We start from the raw sequence: 14929 nt of genomic DNA on the forward strand, positions 1-14929 counted from the left end.
TGGAAAAAAAATTTTTTTAAATCCACTCCATTCTCCAACTCCTGAAATGCCTCTGCAGTTGGCTGGAGAAAAGGGTCCGAAGGTTACCATTTTCAGACAGAAGCTGCCATGTGTGCCCCCGGCATGGTCTTCTCGTCCCGCCGGGGCCAGTGAGGCTCTGGGGGCTTTGCCCCCGCCGCGGCAGCTGGTAGACAAGAGACGTGTTTCACCTCCTCGACGTCTAGACCAGTCTGGAAGGGACCGAGACGCTGTGGCGTCTCTCTCGGGGTCTCTCCCCGCCCGGGTGGACGTGGCGCTCCCTTCTCGGCCCTTGGGGCTCAGCAGTAGCCATGCAGCCCTCGCCTACATCCTGCAGTCATCCCGTGGTGTCACGCCGGCAACAACATGAAGTCGTCGTTGACGTCGGCCATGGGCACGTAGAAGGAGGGCACCTCGTTCACGCACAGGGACTAGTGCCCGGCAGGGTCCAGCTTCTGCACTTTCAGCTGCCACTCCATCCTCTGCACGGCGTTCAGGGCCGCTGCCTCGTGCTGATGCCACGTGAGCAGGTCTTCATGCGGTTGTACTTGTGGTCCAAGTCATGGAGCCAGGAGATGAACTGGCGGGTGTTGAGCCGGTCGCGCACTGACTTGTTCTCGTCGCGCTGGCTCTCTAGGGGCATATTTTAAACCTCAGAGTCCAGCAGCATCGGGCAGGTGCTGAATGGCACTGCCTGGTTGGCGATGGTCCTGGCTGCCCTGCAGTGAACCTGCAGAATCTCCTGCTTATAGGACATATCAGCTTCTACTGCTCGATGCTGTGCTGCAGATGCAGCTTTTCCCGGACCGCCTCCTGCTGCCTGAACAGCTCGTTCAGGGACTCCGCCAGCGAGGGAAGGGGTGCGATCACGGGCATGTGGAGCTTGCTGAGCGACTTGCCGTCCAGGAGATAGGAGCCTGTGTAGGTGACCTATTCGGCGAACAACTGGGGCGCCTGTGGCGTGATGCAGCACAGAATCTTGCGCTTCTCCTCGATCTTCTTCCTGATCTGCAGGAATTCGAAGGTAGGGGTTGGCCCCGTCGCTGTGATAGGGCTCGATGGCGTCCAACTTGATGGCGTCCATGATGGTGGCCAGCGTCTGCTGGATCACCTCCCGCGTCTGCTGCGTGGACGTGTTCAGCTGCTGAGTGGAGTGCTGGAAGCGGCGTTTGCGCTGATGCGGGGCTGGGCGTAGTCCTCCTCCGAGCCGCGGGCCTGGGGCACACTCCTTGGAGTGAGGTGTGCCCTACTTGCTCTCGTTCACGAGCATCTGCCGGTTCCTGGTGATGCACTGAGGGATCTACCCCATTCTGGGGGCTTTCGGGGCTTTGGCCGTGGGTTTTGGTTCTGATTCTGTGGCTTCTGGGTGGATGCCGCAGGGAGGGTCTTCGGCTGGGGTGGCAGCACGGGAGGCCTCAGTGTTGTCGTGGGGGCCAGCACTGTCCACAGCCTGGGCTTGTGCCACAGTGTCCATGGGGGGCAGGGGGCGTCCGGGGCACAGAGGGATGTGGCGGGGGGTGGGGGGGTTCAGCCTCGGCCCCCTGGTCTCCGCTCCCCAGTTGGCACTGTTCAGGGGGAATGGGTGTGTGCTCCATGCTGGAATCCAGATCCCCAGAGGCCCTCTCTTCTGGCACTGCCTCTGCCTCCGCAGCTTCTAGAGCCACGTCCAACTTTGGCTCCTCTGAGGGCTCAGGCTCGAGCTCTGTGGGAAGCTGGGTGGAGGCCTGGTCGGGAGGCAGTGACAGCTGCTCCTCAGCCGCTAAAGCAGAAATATCCCCACCCTTACGACTACATGGGCCCCTGGAGGGATCTTTTCTGAAGGAGCAAGACTTTCTTCTACGGGTTCTGTTTCAACATCTGGGACATCTTTAGTCTGCAACGGAAGCTCCGGCAGTGAGAAGGACCCAAGGTCCAGGTCATCCTCTGGGCCGGCGAAGGCGTCTGCCCAGGGCATTGGCTCCAACTGGCGGAGGGTAGACAGGCTGTGGCTGTTGTCTTGGAGGCTATTTACCAGGGGTTCCAGAGCCTCCACCTGAGCCACAGTGGTTACGGGCCTCAGGGCCCATGTCCAGCGGAGCTTCCGGAAGTGACTTGCAGTTGCTGAAGAAGGATTCCAGCCTGGAGGGAGGGGCGTAAGGAGCCGCCTCTGAGGTAGAAATGGTGGCGGGGATGGCTTCCACTCCGTCTTTGACGTCCTCCAGTCCTGGCTCAGCGATGGGCAGAGTGTTCGGGGAGAGAGAGGCAGAAAGGGGGCGGGTATGGCACCTCTGAGGCGCTAAAGGGCCCTGGGGCTGCGGAGTGGAGGGAGTCCGCGGAGCAGAAATATTTTGGGGACTCAGGGAATCTCTGTGGAGACTTCAGCAGGAGGTCTGAGCCCACAGGCCAGCTGACAGGGTTTTCAGAGGCACTCCCGATCAGGCTGGAAGAAGGGCCTGCTCAGTGGGGTGGGCCCACTCGACAGGCTCCTAGGTGATGACGGTGCTGATCCTCGTCCAGCGGCTCCAGGTAGCTGGGCTCCGGGGGGATGATGGGGGCTGTAGCCTGCGGGTCCTCGGTGGCGTCCAGGTGCGGGGGAATGGCCCCTTCGAGGGAAGGAACCAGCAGCTTATCTCTGGGGGAAGGGGAAGGTTTTGCTTGTAAATTTGGGAAGACGCCCTCTGGAGACGGGGTGACAGTGACAATGGCAGAGAGTCTACTTTGGGCAAGGAGAGGCCATAGTCTGTGGGATATTACCCTGGGGACAAGCAAGCAAACTTCTCCACGGGAACCGGGGGCAGGGGCGCCCTGTCTTCCCTCTAGTGCGGCAGGGTAAAGTCGTAGCTGGAGGCGGCAGGAAGGCTCTGCTGCCTGAGGAGCTTGTCTTCCACGCTGAATTCCTCCTAGGGAGTCCTCCTAATATCAGCAGAGACCTAGCGGTAAAGGTTTATGGAGAGAGGCTTGGCAGGACCCTGGCTGGCATTTTCCAAAAGCCCACTTGATGCCGCGGAGAACCTGTCAAAAAAGGAGGGGGCAGGCGCTGGAGGGAGCAGTGGGCACGGGCGTGGAGTGCTGGGAGTGGGCGCAGTCGAACACAAGGTCCGTGTAGTCATTGGTGCTGCAGGACGGGGTCCTGGGCGTGTGCATCACCTCCTCGTAGCTGGGGCAGGACAGCACCGACGTAGGAGTGGGCACGACAGTGGGTCGGCTCTGGTCAGGCCTAGGAGATGCAGGCAGGACCTCTTTCATGCGAGCCAGTCTTCGGAGTCTGCACCTGATCCCGGGTGTAGATTATTTTCCGCAGCAGGTGAAATAGGAGTCAACTCCTTGAGCTTTCTGTCTTTAAAGGGAGGGTCCAGCCCCAGAGGTTTCTTGGCAGGAATGTCCAGACCCTTCTTCCGCCCGTCGTCTGCTGGCTTTGCCCTCTCGCCCTCTCCTTGAGGTTGGGGTCTCTGGACCGGTGCCTCAGCTTTTCCATCTGCTTCATCCTCTCCTTGTGCCCCTTGTGGTGCTCCTTGATCTCCAGATCCTTCTGGGAGAACATCCTCTGGAAGCTGGTCATCATCAGGTCGCTGTCCCCCAGGAGCTTTTCCCTGGGCCTGGCATCTTGCCTGGGTCTTTAGACGGCGATACTTTATCATCCCCGTTGCTCATCTTCACAGAGTCGCCCTTTTCATTCTCTGCACTGTCCTTGAATTTCTCCTTCAGTTTGGCCTCCCTGAGCCTCGGGTCCTCATCCCTGGACTTGTCTTTGAGTGTGCGAGGAGGGCTGTCCTTGTCCCTGGCAGTGGGCTTCTGCTCCGTCCCTGTGATGCTGCAGGAGCCAGTCTGCATGCCTGTTCTAGTCCCTCTTCTCCTCGTCTGTCAATTTTTCCCTTTGTTTCTCTCTCTTATTCTCCACTTTTAGGATGTTGATGGTACTAGATCCATAAGGCCTTAGTTCCTTTTCTATTATCTTGGAAGGTTCTCTCTCCGAATCATTTTTATCTTTCTTTTCGGTAGAAAATAATTCAATGGTTTTATCTAGCCCATCTTCTATGTCAGCTTTCATGTTGTAAGAAACTCCATAAGCAACCACCTCCAGGAAGTCCTTTTCATACTGGCCGGAGTCCTACCTGGTGCCGCCCTCCTTGTAATCTCTGCCCTTCTCTTTCTTCTCGGCCTTTTCTTTCTTGGCTGTTTCTCTCACTCAGTAGTGGCTCTACCTGGATGAGAATGAGGAGTGTCTGTACCTCTCCTTCTCTTTCAGCTTCTCCGGGAGGCAGGCGCTCTCCCTGGCCTCCTCCTACAGGGGTGGCTGCCTGAGAGACACCTCCAGGAAGGCAGTCAGCCCTGGCTCCTGCCCTTAGTCCGTGAAGCTGTCAGAGGAGACCTCACTGATTTTATCATTGGAGTCTTCTCTGTACTCATGGAGAGCTTCTTCTTCCAACTTTTCAAGCAGGCTTTTTTCCATGTCAGCACTTCTCAAGGACTTCGTCTCCTTGGAATATTCTTTATCTGACTTCTCTTTGTGTTTGCTGTTAGCCTTGTCTTCAGCAGAGTGTTTCGTTTCAGCCTTCTCAGGGAGCTTCTGTTTATTTTTCTTATCTTGCGTGGAGTCCACTGAAGCTCTTTCCTTCCTGTCCTTATACTTTTCTGGTACTCTTTATCTTTCTTCTTCTTTTGCTTTTCAAGGACTTTCTCTTTTTTGTCTGTCACCCCGTCGGCAGCCCCTGTGTCCTTTCTCTTGTCTTTGGGCTCCTTGTTCTTTTGCCTCTCCGGGTGCTGCTCGTCAGAAGATGACTTCCTGTGTCTGTCAGAGTCATAGGCCTCCCGCCCTTCCTCCTTTTCCTGGAGGCCATCCACCCTCTGCAAGTCGCTGGCCTCTCCAATCTTGAACCCACTCCCCGTGTAGTCATCTTTGTCATCTTCACTCTCTTCTGTGAATACATCTGTGATGTACCAGCTTTTCTCTTTGCCTTTGTTGTCATTTTTTTTCTTTTTTTTTCAGAGAAGTCTTCTGAGATAATCCCAGGGAAAGTCTTCTCCTTTTTCTCTTTCCCTTGGTCAAGAGACGCTTTCCTTTTTTTGTCTTTGCCATGTGTGTCTTTATGTTTTTTCCTTGGTATCTTTTTTCTCTTTAAAACATTTATCAAATTCTTTGTCCTTCTGACATTTTTTGAGGATAGATTTCTCACTTTTGTCCTTGTTACTGGACTTCTGTTTGTATTTTTCTGGTTTTGTTTTCTCCTTCCTTTCCTTATCAAGGCTGTCCTTCTTCTCTGGTGGTGCGGTTCCACGGCTCCAGACCCTTCCCAAAGTCGCAGTCAGAATTTTCCTTGAAGACACTCTGGCAGCCACACTCCTTCAGCTCCTCCCGGTGTGCGGTGTGCCTCCTCTGGCTGGGCCCTGCTGTCCCTGCACTCCTTGGAGCTGTGGAGGGTGTCCTTTCTGTCCCGCCTGGCCTCTGTGGACTCTCTCGCTTCTTCTTGTCATTTTCTGAAAGGAGCTGGGGACACTTTATGCTTTTCAGTCTGGTCTTTTCTCAGAGTTTTTATCCAAATAGTCCCTGTCCTTTCAGAAGAAGGGCTGTCTATAGTCTCGCTTCTCCTGGGCCCTGCTGTCATGCTTCCTCTCATGGCTGTCCTCCTTCACTGTTTCCAAGATCAGCTTGGCCACAGAGTCGTTCTTCAAGTCCCTGTAGTCTGTCACTGCAGAGTCCCAGCTGTCCCCCACTTTAAAATCAAAGGATGAATCGGACAAGTCAAAAAAACACCGATCTCACTGATCATCAGAAAGGCTAAATTTGGTGTCTTCATTCTCCAGAAACTGATTTTTGTTAAAATATTCATCAAAAGCAGAATTTTCCCTATAAACCTTTTCTTTTTTGAGTTTTTCTTTATCTTCTTTAAAAGTCTTCTCCTTCTCTTTTGAAATGCTGTCCTGTTTTAAATCATTCTTTTTCTCTAATTTTGAGGGCCGGTCTTTTGACTTCTTCTTTCTCTCCTCTTTGTACAGTCTTAGTTTTTCTTCTTGCGACGACTTTTCCTTCAGAGATTTCTCCTTTTCTGCTTTATTCGAACAGTTTTTCTCTTCTTGGAAAGATCTGCTGATGTCCTTGTTCATGTCTTTGATTCTCTTCAGTGATTTTTCATCTTTGGAGACCTCAATGATCTCATCTTTAAAGAGCCATTCTTTCTCTTCTGATTTCATTTTGCTAAGTTTCTCTTCTTTTTTAAAGTGGTCTCAATCATGCTTTAACACTTTTAACTTATTTTCAGTGGAAATGTCATTCTCTAAAAGTATAGCCTTATCTGACTTTTGCTTGTAGCTCTCATATTCATACGTAAAACATTTCAATTTCAGCTCTTGGATGATAGAACACTGTCCCTTCTCCTTGTTTTTGTGTTTGTGTTTTGTTTTATGTTTTTTGACAACTTTCCCCTCCTTGTCCAGCTTGAGGATGGTGCCCTCCGTGCTGGAGAGGAAGGGGCTTCTCTTCTCTGACGGGGAGCCCTGCAGCCTGCCCAGCTTCCTGTGCTCCTGCTTCTTCCTCACTGGCTTCAGCGATTCCACACTGGAGCCCTCAGAGGAGTAATCAGACTCACTTGTCAGTCTCCTTCTTGTGGAGTCTGATAAGGAACTGACCTCTGACCAAGCCAGAGAGGAATGGTTTTCCAGTTGTCTGTCTGCCAGTGCTTGGTGTGCTGGTCCTTGTGGTTGGGGTTCTGCTTCTGGGTGGCAGAGCTCCCGTGAGAAGAGTTGGAGGAAGCGGACAGGGAGATGAACAGTGAGGGGTCCTTCAACACCAGCGGGGACCCCTTGAGGCAGCTGGAGCTCCCCATGGAGTCCCTGTCATCCTCCCCACTCTCTGAGGACTCACTCTCTGACTCTGAGGAACAGAACTTGTCGATCCGTTTTCCAAAGCGAACCTCTCTGCCTTTTGTTTCTTTCCTTCACTTCGTTTTCATTTTATTTTATTTTTTTCCTTCTGCGGCTTGGCATTAGAAGCCTCTCGTGTCTTACTACCAGGCAATATTGTATGTGCCGAGAGTCTCAGCTTCTCTCCTGTCCCCATGGTGACACTCACATCCTCCTCGTCTAACGTGTCTGACAGGATATGATGGGATGCTTTCTTTGGTGCAATAGTGTTCTTTTTAGTGTAACTTTTAACCTCCATTTTGGGTATAGAGATAAAACTATTGGATTTTGTTTCTTTTCTGTAATACTTTTTTAACAGGTTCAGAGCACCTTTCTCTTCTATTTCAGTGACTTATATATATGTGGTAAAAAATAAAAAATAATGTCTTAGATGGCTTCTTCTAATCTTTCAACAACCTCCTTTCTAATTATGGCTACTTACCACTTCTCTGCTTTCATGAATATCTAACCTGTGTTCAATAACCACAAAGCATCAATATCAGCTAATACCTATTCTACATCTTGCGGATATATACTACTTTAGGCCAGTGTGAAAAGGATCTTACATGTTTCACTTATATTACTAAGTTGTAATCACTTTTTAGCTTACCAGTTTCCCTAAAGAGAATACAAGCTTCAAGATAGCACCACCAACAAAAAGTCAAATTTGTATGTCTACCTTCTTGTGATAGAATGAATTATTGTTTCCAATTTATCAGTTCCATGTAGTAGTTATTTACATACTCATCCTCATACCATTGTCATGGCTTCCTTTACCTCCACTGACTTGGTGCTTGGCCACAATCACTTGTTTTCACGAACATAATGTTAATGGACAAGATATGAGTGATCATTGAAATGAGCATGTATGATTGACTTTGTGCTCTTCTTCTCCATCTTTTTCCATTGGCAGCACCACTTTGCACTTCCTCTGATCCAAGGATAATGAATAACACTTACAGCAGACCTAGAGCAACCTCAGACATTGGGGCCAAACACAGCTGAGCCTAGCCTAGATGACTAAACCTGAGATGATGTGAAGACATCTGTGATACAGACATAAATGCTTATTTTTGTATACCACTGAGATTTTCTGGTGGTTTATTTTGTAGCATTATGTTTAACTCTCTATATTTATTACAATGTTTACAATGTAGTAGATATCTCAATATTTGTTTAAAATGAACAAAATGACCATTATTTAAATCAACCCGTTAAACAAACAGACACATTTGGGTAGATGATACTGCACTCAATAATCATAAACAAGATGGCAGTTTTTAAGAAAACCCATATGGATAGATCAGAGTATGTCCCCATCACATGGCCAAATACTGACTAAAGTTGTTAAATGAAGAAGGTGATGTATCACCTATTATTCTGGATAAAAAAAAAACTAGTTAGAGTGATAGAATTGAGATGGTGAAACAAATGGTAGAGTTAAGTATGAATGTTTTTAAGTTTATTAGATGTTCAGCAGAGCTCCAGGGAAGATGGAGGTCACTTAGACCAGAAAAAGAGTCTTAGAAGAGGGGGACCTAGAGCAGCACTTCTAAAAAGTTGTAGGATTTAGGGAGAAGGAGGAAGAAAGGGTCATTCTAGACAGAGAGAGGAACACATAGAAAACTGTTCAGGCAGTTGAGAATGGCCTGTGTTGGTGGGAAAGAGTGTATACTGGAGAGCAGGTCAAAATCAAAATGAGAGAAGGTGGCATAATTTGAGTGGGATCAAATACTGGGTGACAGTGAATGCCAACTAAGAGTCTGAAAATGGTCCATATAGAATCAGAAAAACACTGACAATTCTTGGGCCAGAAAATGATATAGTAAAAGAAAAATTGCTCTGGCTGAAATATTTAGAGTTGTTTGAAGAAGGAGAAAATAAAGGTAATAGAATCACAGTGCTAGGTAGTGTACTTATGCAAACCTCAGCCTCATAACCTGAGATTTCTTTTTATACCACAGGCAAAAACATGAGTGTTCTCCAAAGTTATCATTTTCTCTATTATGTAAATTTGGAAGAGAGTTTAAAAAGTTAAGCAGCAGGAGCTTGAGTGGTTAGGAAAGAACAATACTTTGGTACATCTGGACTTCGAGCCAGATTCTTTTCTCTGAACTATGTTTATTATCTGAGACACTGATTGCAAAGACCACATTACCCAATGTAGGTGCAAAAGAAGAGTTAATTAAAGCTATTCTTGAGAAGTTAGAAGAAAAGGTTTTTATTACCATGAGGCAGAATTTTTCCTCAGTTCTTAAGGAAGGCTGTCAGCTGAGCTTCTGGAAATCATAACCCAAGTCTTAAACTTAAACCTTACAATGTTACTCATGCTCGGTAACATAAAAGTGATATCATTGTTGCTAGCAAGTTAGAGGTCTTCAAATTGCTGAAAGAGACATAGAACAAGAGTTGAATCAATTATCTCATACTTTGTGTGTGTGTGTGTGCGTGTCTTCATAAATATTACATAAACATGTTAGAATTTGATTTTGGGGCATTTTCCAACCTGTTACTAACACCTATCTCTATATATTCATTATATACCTGATAAGATGCCTCTGTTACTTTTAGTTTCAAATGTATTTTTATAACATTATGGACTTTTTGAGCTGAAAGAGATTTTATAGAAATCACATCCCATCTTGTCACTGTCAGAAGTGGAATCAGTTGTCTCAGCGGTGACTGCAGTGGTGGATGTAGGCTGGAGAGCTTTTATTTTAGTGTTTCTTATTAACGATGCCACTGTTCATCGATCACTTAAAGGCTTAAAGTCTTACAATCATCCCTGACTTATCCCTTCTCTCCTTCTCACCTGGTGTTGATTCTGATACCGAAATGCCCCTTATTTCTGGCTCCTCCTTTAAACTCCATTTGAAACACTCTACTTTAAATCTCCATTGTCTCTAACCTAGAAAATTTAAATAACCTCACAATTTATTTCTGTATCTATTTTTTTTTGCTTTTGTCCTTCTTACACATTGTTCTTTCTGAAAGTTATCATTGATTATACTATTCCTGATTTTAAAATAATAATAGATTCTGTATCTTATTACATGCCTAATAAAATTCAAGGTCTTTAAGTTACACAACAGCACTCTATGATTTGATCCCAAAACACAACTTCAATCTTATGCCTAATATATATGTGGTCAACTATGAGCCAGATACCACTTATTACTGGACAAATGTGTCTTATGTTTTCCAACCCGTATAAGAACTTACTGCATCAGAACCAATTTTTATGATGCCAACTCTCAATAACAAAAACAGTCTGATTTATATTTAAATTATTCTGGAAAAAAAAGTCCATATATTTTTTGTGTCTATACACACACACACACACACACACATGTATTTGTAATCTGATTTTGAAAGATTGTCGTCATAAATGGCTATAATTTATAACATTTTGAATATTAATTTGTATGGAATGCCTCAAGTTTTTTAAAAAGTTAATTAGTTATTATACCATCCTAAATATTACTCTTTTCTTTTTTTTGCTTTAATACATTAATTGGCTTTTTATACTGATTTTGATAAAGAATCACAAAGTTTTCTCAAATTACAATCAATATTCTCATGTCTGTATCATATCAAAAGTGTTTTTCCTTTAAGAACCAAATGTATTTTCATAAACTACTTTCCATTTATCGAATAATCTCATAGAGTTTTCCACCTTTTACTTGTCAGCTCTTGCTCACATATGGCGAGTAGTCCATTGTCATTGTTAAGAGTTTGAGCTGTGCAGGCAGATTGCCTCCATCATAAACATGTCTCTCTCACTTAGTAGTTTTATGACCATAAGAAAACTATATAACCTTTGGGTGCCTCAGTTTTCTCATGTAAAAATAAGAATAATAATATTCCATATGTTGTTTATGAAGATTAACCAAGACTATACATATACGAGCCTCTGAACAGCATCTGACTCATAGCTATCACTCAACAAGTATTAGCTATTATTATCCACAATTAACTGCCCTAAAACCTAAAGCTCAAATGTCCCCTTGAGCTATTTTATTCTCAAGTTATATTTGAACTTCCAACAATGACAGAAACTTTCTAAAAACATTTTGCGTTGTTTTAATTAAACAGACTGAAATTTACCAGAAAAAAATAATATCCTGCTATTTTAATAATAGTAGATAAAGTAGGTAGGTGTTGTAAGAATAAAATGATTACTTTGAATACTTGAAAGTGAAAGTTAATGCCTCTAGAAAGAAACCAGCTTCTTTTTGTTTTCTCAACTTTTATTTTAAATACAGGGGTACATGTGCAGGTTTGTTACATGGGTAAATTGCATTTCGCTGGGGTTTGGTGTATAAATGATTTCATCACCCAGATAGTCAGCATAGTATCTAGTTGGTGTTGTTTTCAACCCTCACCCTCCTCCCACCCTTCCCCCTCAAGTAGGCCCTGGTGTCTGTTATTCCCTTCTTTGCGTTCATGTGTGCTCAATATTTAGCTACCACTTATAAGTGAGAACATAAAGTATTTGGTTTTCTGTACCTACATTAATTCTCTTAGAATAATGTCTTCCAGCTGCATCCATGTTGCTGCAAAAGACATAATTTCAGTTTTTTATGGCTGTGTATTATTCTATGACAGAAACAGCCTTCTTAATATTAGAGTCTGCTCAAGAATTTTGACCTCATAATTGTCATGGTTCTACCACCTAACAGGGATTTTGAATGATTTCAAGAGGAAATAAGAGGCATGGACAAATCAGATGCCTAGATATTGTCTTTATATCTGTCAGCTTTGTACTTGATACTGGAGATTAGCCCTCTGTAGTGTAGACATATCCTTCCCAGGCTGTTCTAGGAGATAGAAAAAAGGAGATGCCTTTACACAGTTGATTTCAGTGTTTCTTAAATGTTACCGTGCATCAGAATCACAGGAGGGCTTATTAAAATAGTGATGGCGGGAGGATTCAAGATGGCCGAATAGGAACAGCTCTAGTTTGCAGCTCCCAGTGAGATCAACACAGAAGGCAGGTGATTTCTACATTTCCAACTGAGGTCCCCAGTTCATCTCATTGGGACTGGTTGGACAGTGGGAGGGAGAGCTGAAACAGGGCAAGCCTGAGGAACTCCAGCACAGATACTGCACTTGCCCCACTGAACTAACTGCAGGAGCTCTTTTTTTTTTTCCATACCCCAGTGGCTCCTGGAACACCAGTGAGACAACCGTTCACTCCCCTGGAAAGGGATACCGAAGCCAGGAAGCCAAGTGGTCTGGCACGGCAGGTCCCTCCCCCACAGGGCCCAGGAAACTAATATTCACTGGCTTGGAATTCTTGCTGCCAGCAAAGCAGCAATCTGAGATGCACCTGGGATATTCGAGCTTGGTCGGGGGGGAGGGGCGTCTGCCATTGCTGAGGCTTGAGTAGGCAGTTTACAGTCACAGTGTAAGCAAAGCCAGTGGGAAGTTCGAACTTGGTGGAGCCCACTGCAGCTCAGCAAGGCTGCTGTGATCAGAGTGCCAGATTTCTCCTCTCTGGACAGGGTGTCTCTGTGAAAAAGGCATCAGCCCGAGTCGGGGGCTTATAGCAGACTTAAACATCCCTGTCTGACGACTCTGAAGACACCAACAGACCTCTCAGCACAGCGTTGGAGCTCTTCTAATGGTCAGACTGCCTCCTCAAGTGGGTCCCTGGCCCCCGTGTATACTGACTGGGAGACATCTCACAGTAGGGGCTGACAGATACCTCATACAGGAGAGCTCTGGCTGGCACATGGCAGGTACCCTTCTGGGACAAAGCTTCCAGAGGAAAGAACAGGCAGCAATCTTTGCTGCTCTGCAGCCTCCGCTGGTGATACCCAAGCAAACAGGATTGGGAGTGGACCTCCAGCAAACTCCAGCAGACCTGCAGCAGAGGGGCCTGACTGTTAGAAGGAAAAGAAACAAACAGAAAGGATTAGCATGTCCACACAAAGACCTCATCTGAAGGTCACCAACATCAAAGACCAAAGGTAGAGAAATCCACAAAGATAGGGAAAAACCAGTGCAAAAAGGCTGAAAATTCCAAAAACCAGAATGCCTCTCCTCCTCAAAGGATCACAACTCCTCACCAGCAAGGGAACAAAACTGGATGGAGAATGAGTTTGATGAACTGACAGAAGTAGGCTTCAGAAGGTGGGTAATAACAAACTCCTCCGAGCTACAGGAGCATGTTCTAACCCAATGCAAGGAAGCTAAGAACCTTGAAAAAAGATTAGTCGAATTGCTAACTAGAATAACCAATGTAGAAGAACATAAATGACCTGATGGAGCAGAAAAACACTGCAGGCAAACTTCATGAAGAATACACAAGTATCAATAGCCAAATTGATCAAACAGAAGAAAGGATATCAGTGATTGAAGATCAACTTAATGAAATAAAGAGAGGAGACAAGATTAGAGAAAAAAAGAATAAAAAGGAATGAACAAAGCCTCCAAGAAATATGGGACTATGTGAAAAGACCAAGTCTATGTTTGACTGGTATACCTGAAAGTGACAGGGAGAATGGAACCAAGTTGGAAAACAATCTTCAGGATATCCAGGAGAACTTTCCCAACTTAGCAAGACAGACCAACATTCAAATTCAGGAAATACAGAGAACACGACAAAGATACTCCTCGAGAAGAGCAACCCTAAGACACATAATCATCAGATTTACCAAGGTTGAAATGAAAGAAAAAATGTTAAGGGCAGCGAGAGAGAAAGGTCGAGTTACGCACAAAGGGAAGCCCATCAGACTGACAGCGGATCTCTCAGCAGAAACCCTACAAGCCAGAAAAGAATGGGGGCCAATATCCAACGTTCTCAAAGGAAACAATTTTCAACCCAGAATTTCATAACCAGCCAAACTAAGCTTCATAAGCAAAGGAGAAATAAAATCCATTACAGACAAGCAAAGCCTGAGGGATTTTGTCACCACCAGATCTGCCTTACAAGAGCTCCTGAAGGAAGCACTAAACATGGAAAGGAACAACCGGTACCAGCCACTGCAAAAACATTCCAAATTTTAAAGAACATTGACACTATGAATAAACTGCATTAACTAATGGGCAAAACAACCAGCTAGCCTCATAATGACAGGATCAAATTCACACATAACTATATTAACCTTAAATGTAAGTGGGCTAAATGCACCAATTAAAAGACACAGACTGGCAAATTGGATAGAGTCAAGACCAATCAGTGTGCTGTATTCAGGAGACCCATCTCATGTGCAGAGACACACATAGGCTCAAAATAAAGGGATGGAGGAAGATCTACCAAGCAAATGGAAAGCCAAAGGAAAAGCAGGGGTTGCAATCCTACTCTCTCATAAAACAGACTTTTTTTTTTTTTTTTTTTTTTTTTGAGACAGTCTCTCTCTATCACCCAGGCTAGAGTGCAGTGGCATGATCTCGGCTCACTGCAAGCTCCGCCTCCCAGGTTCATGTCATTCTCCTGCCTTAGCCTCCTGAGTAGCTGGGAATACAGGTGCCTGCCATCATGCCTGACTAATTTTTTGTATTTTTAGTAGAGATGGGGTTTCACTGTATTAGCCAGGATGGTCTTGATCTCCTGACCTCATGATCTGCCTGCCTCGGCCTCCCAAAGTACTGGGATTACAGGCATGAGCCACCACACCTGGCCAAAACAGACTTTAAACCAACAAAGATCAAAGGAGACAAAGCAAGCTATTACATCATGGTAAAGGGATCAATTCAACAAGAAGAGCTAACTATCCTAAATATATATGCACCCAATACAGGAGCAACTAGATTCATAAGGCAAGTCCTTAGAGACCTACAAAGAGATTTAGACTCCCACACAATAATAATGGGAGACTTTAATACCCCACTGTCAATATTAGACAGATCAACAAGACAAAAGATTAACAAGCATATCCAGGACTTGAACTCAGCTCTGCACCAAGCAGACCTAATAGACATCTACAGAACTCTCCACCCCAAATCAACAGAATATACATTCTTCTCAGCACCACATTGCACTTATTCTAAAACTGACCACATAATTGGAAGTAAAGCACTCCTCAGC

At 45.6% G+C, this 14929-nt stretch overlaps 1 pseudogene; it reads right to left on the reverse strand.

Annotated features, from left to right (window-relative positions):
- Positions 1–368: 368 nt before the first annotated feature.
- LOC100597780 lies at positions 369–7718 on the reverse strand (annotated as a pseudogene).
- Positions 7719–14929: the final 7211 nt, after the last annotated feature.

Source organism: Nomascus leucogenys, chromosome 14, assembly GCF_006542625.1.
Source record: "Nomascus leucogenys isolate Asia chromosome 14, Asia_NLE_v1, whole genome shotgun sequence".
Taxonomy (NCBI): Eukaryota; Metazoa; Chordata; class Mammalia; order Primates; family Hylobatidae; genus Nomascus; species Nomascus leucogenys.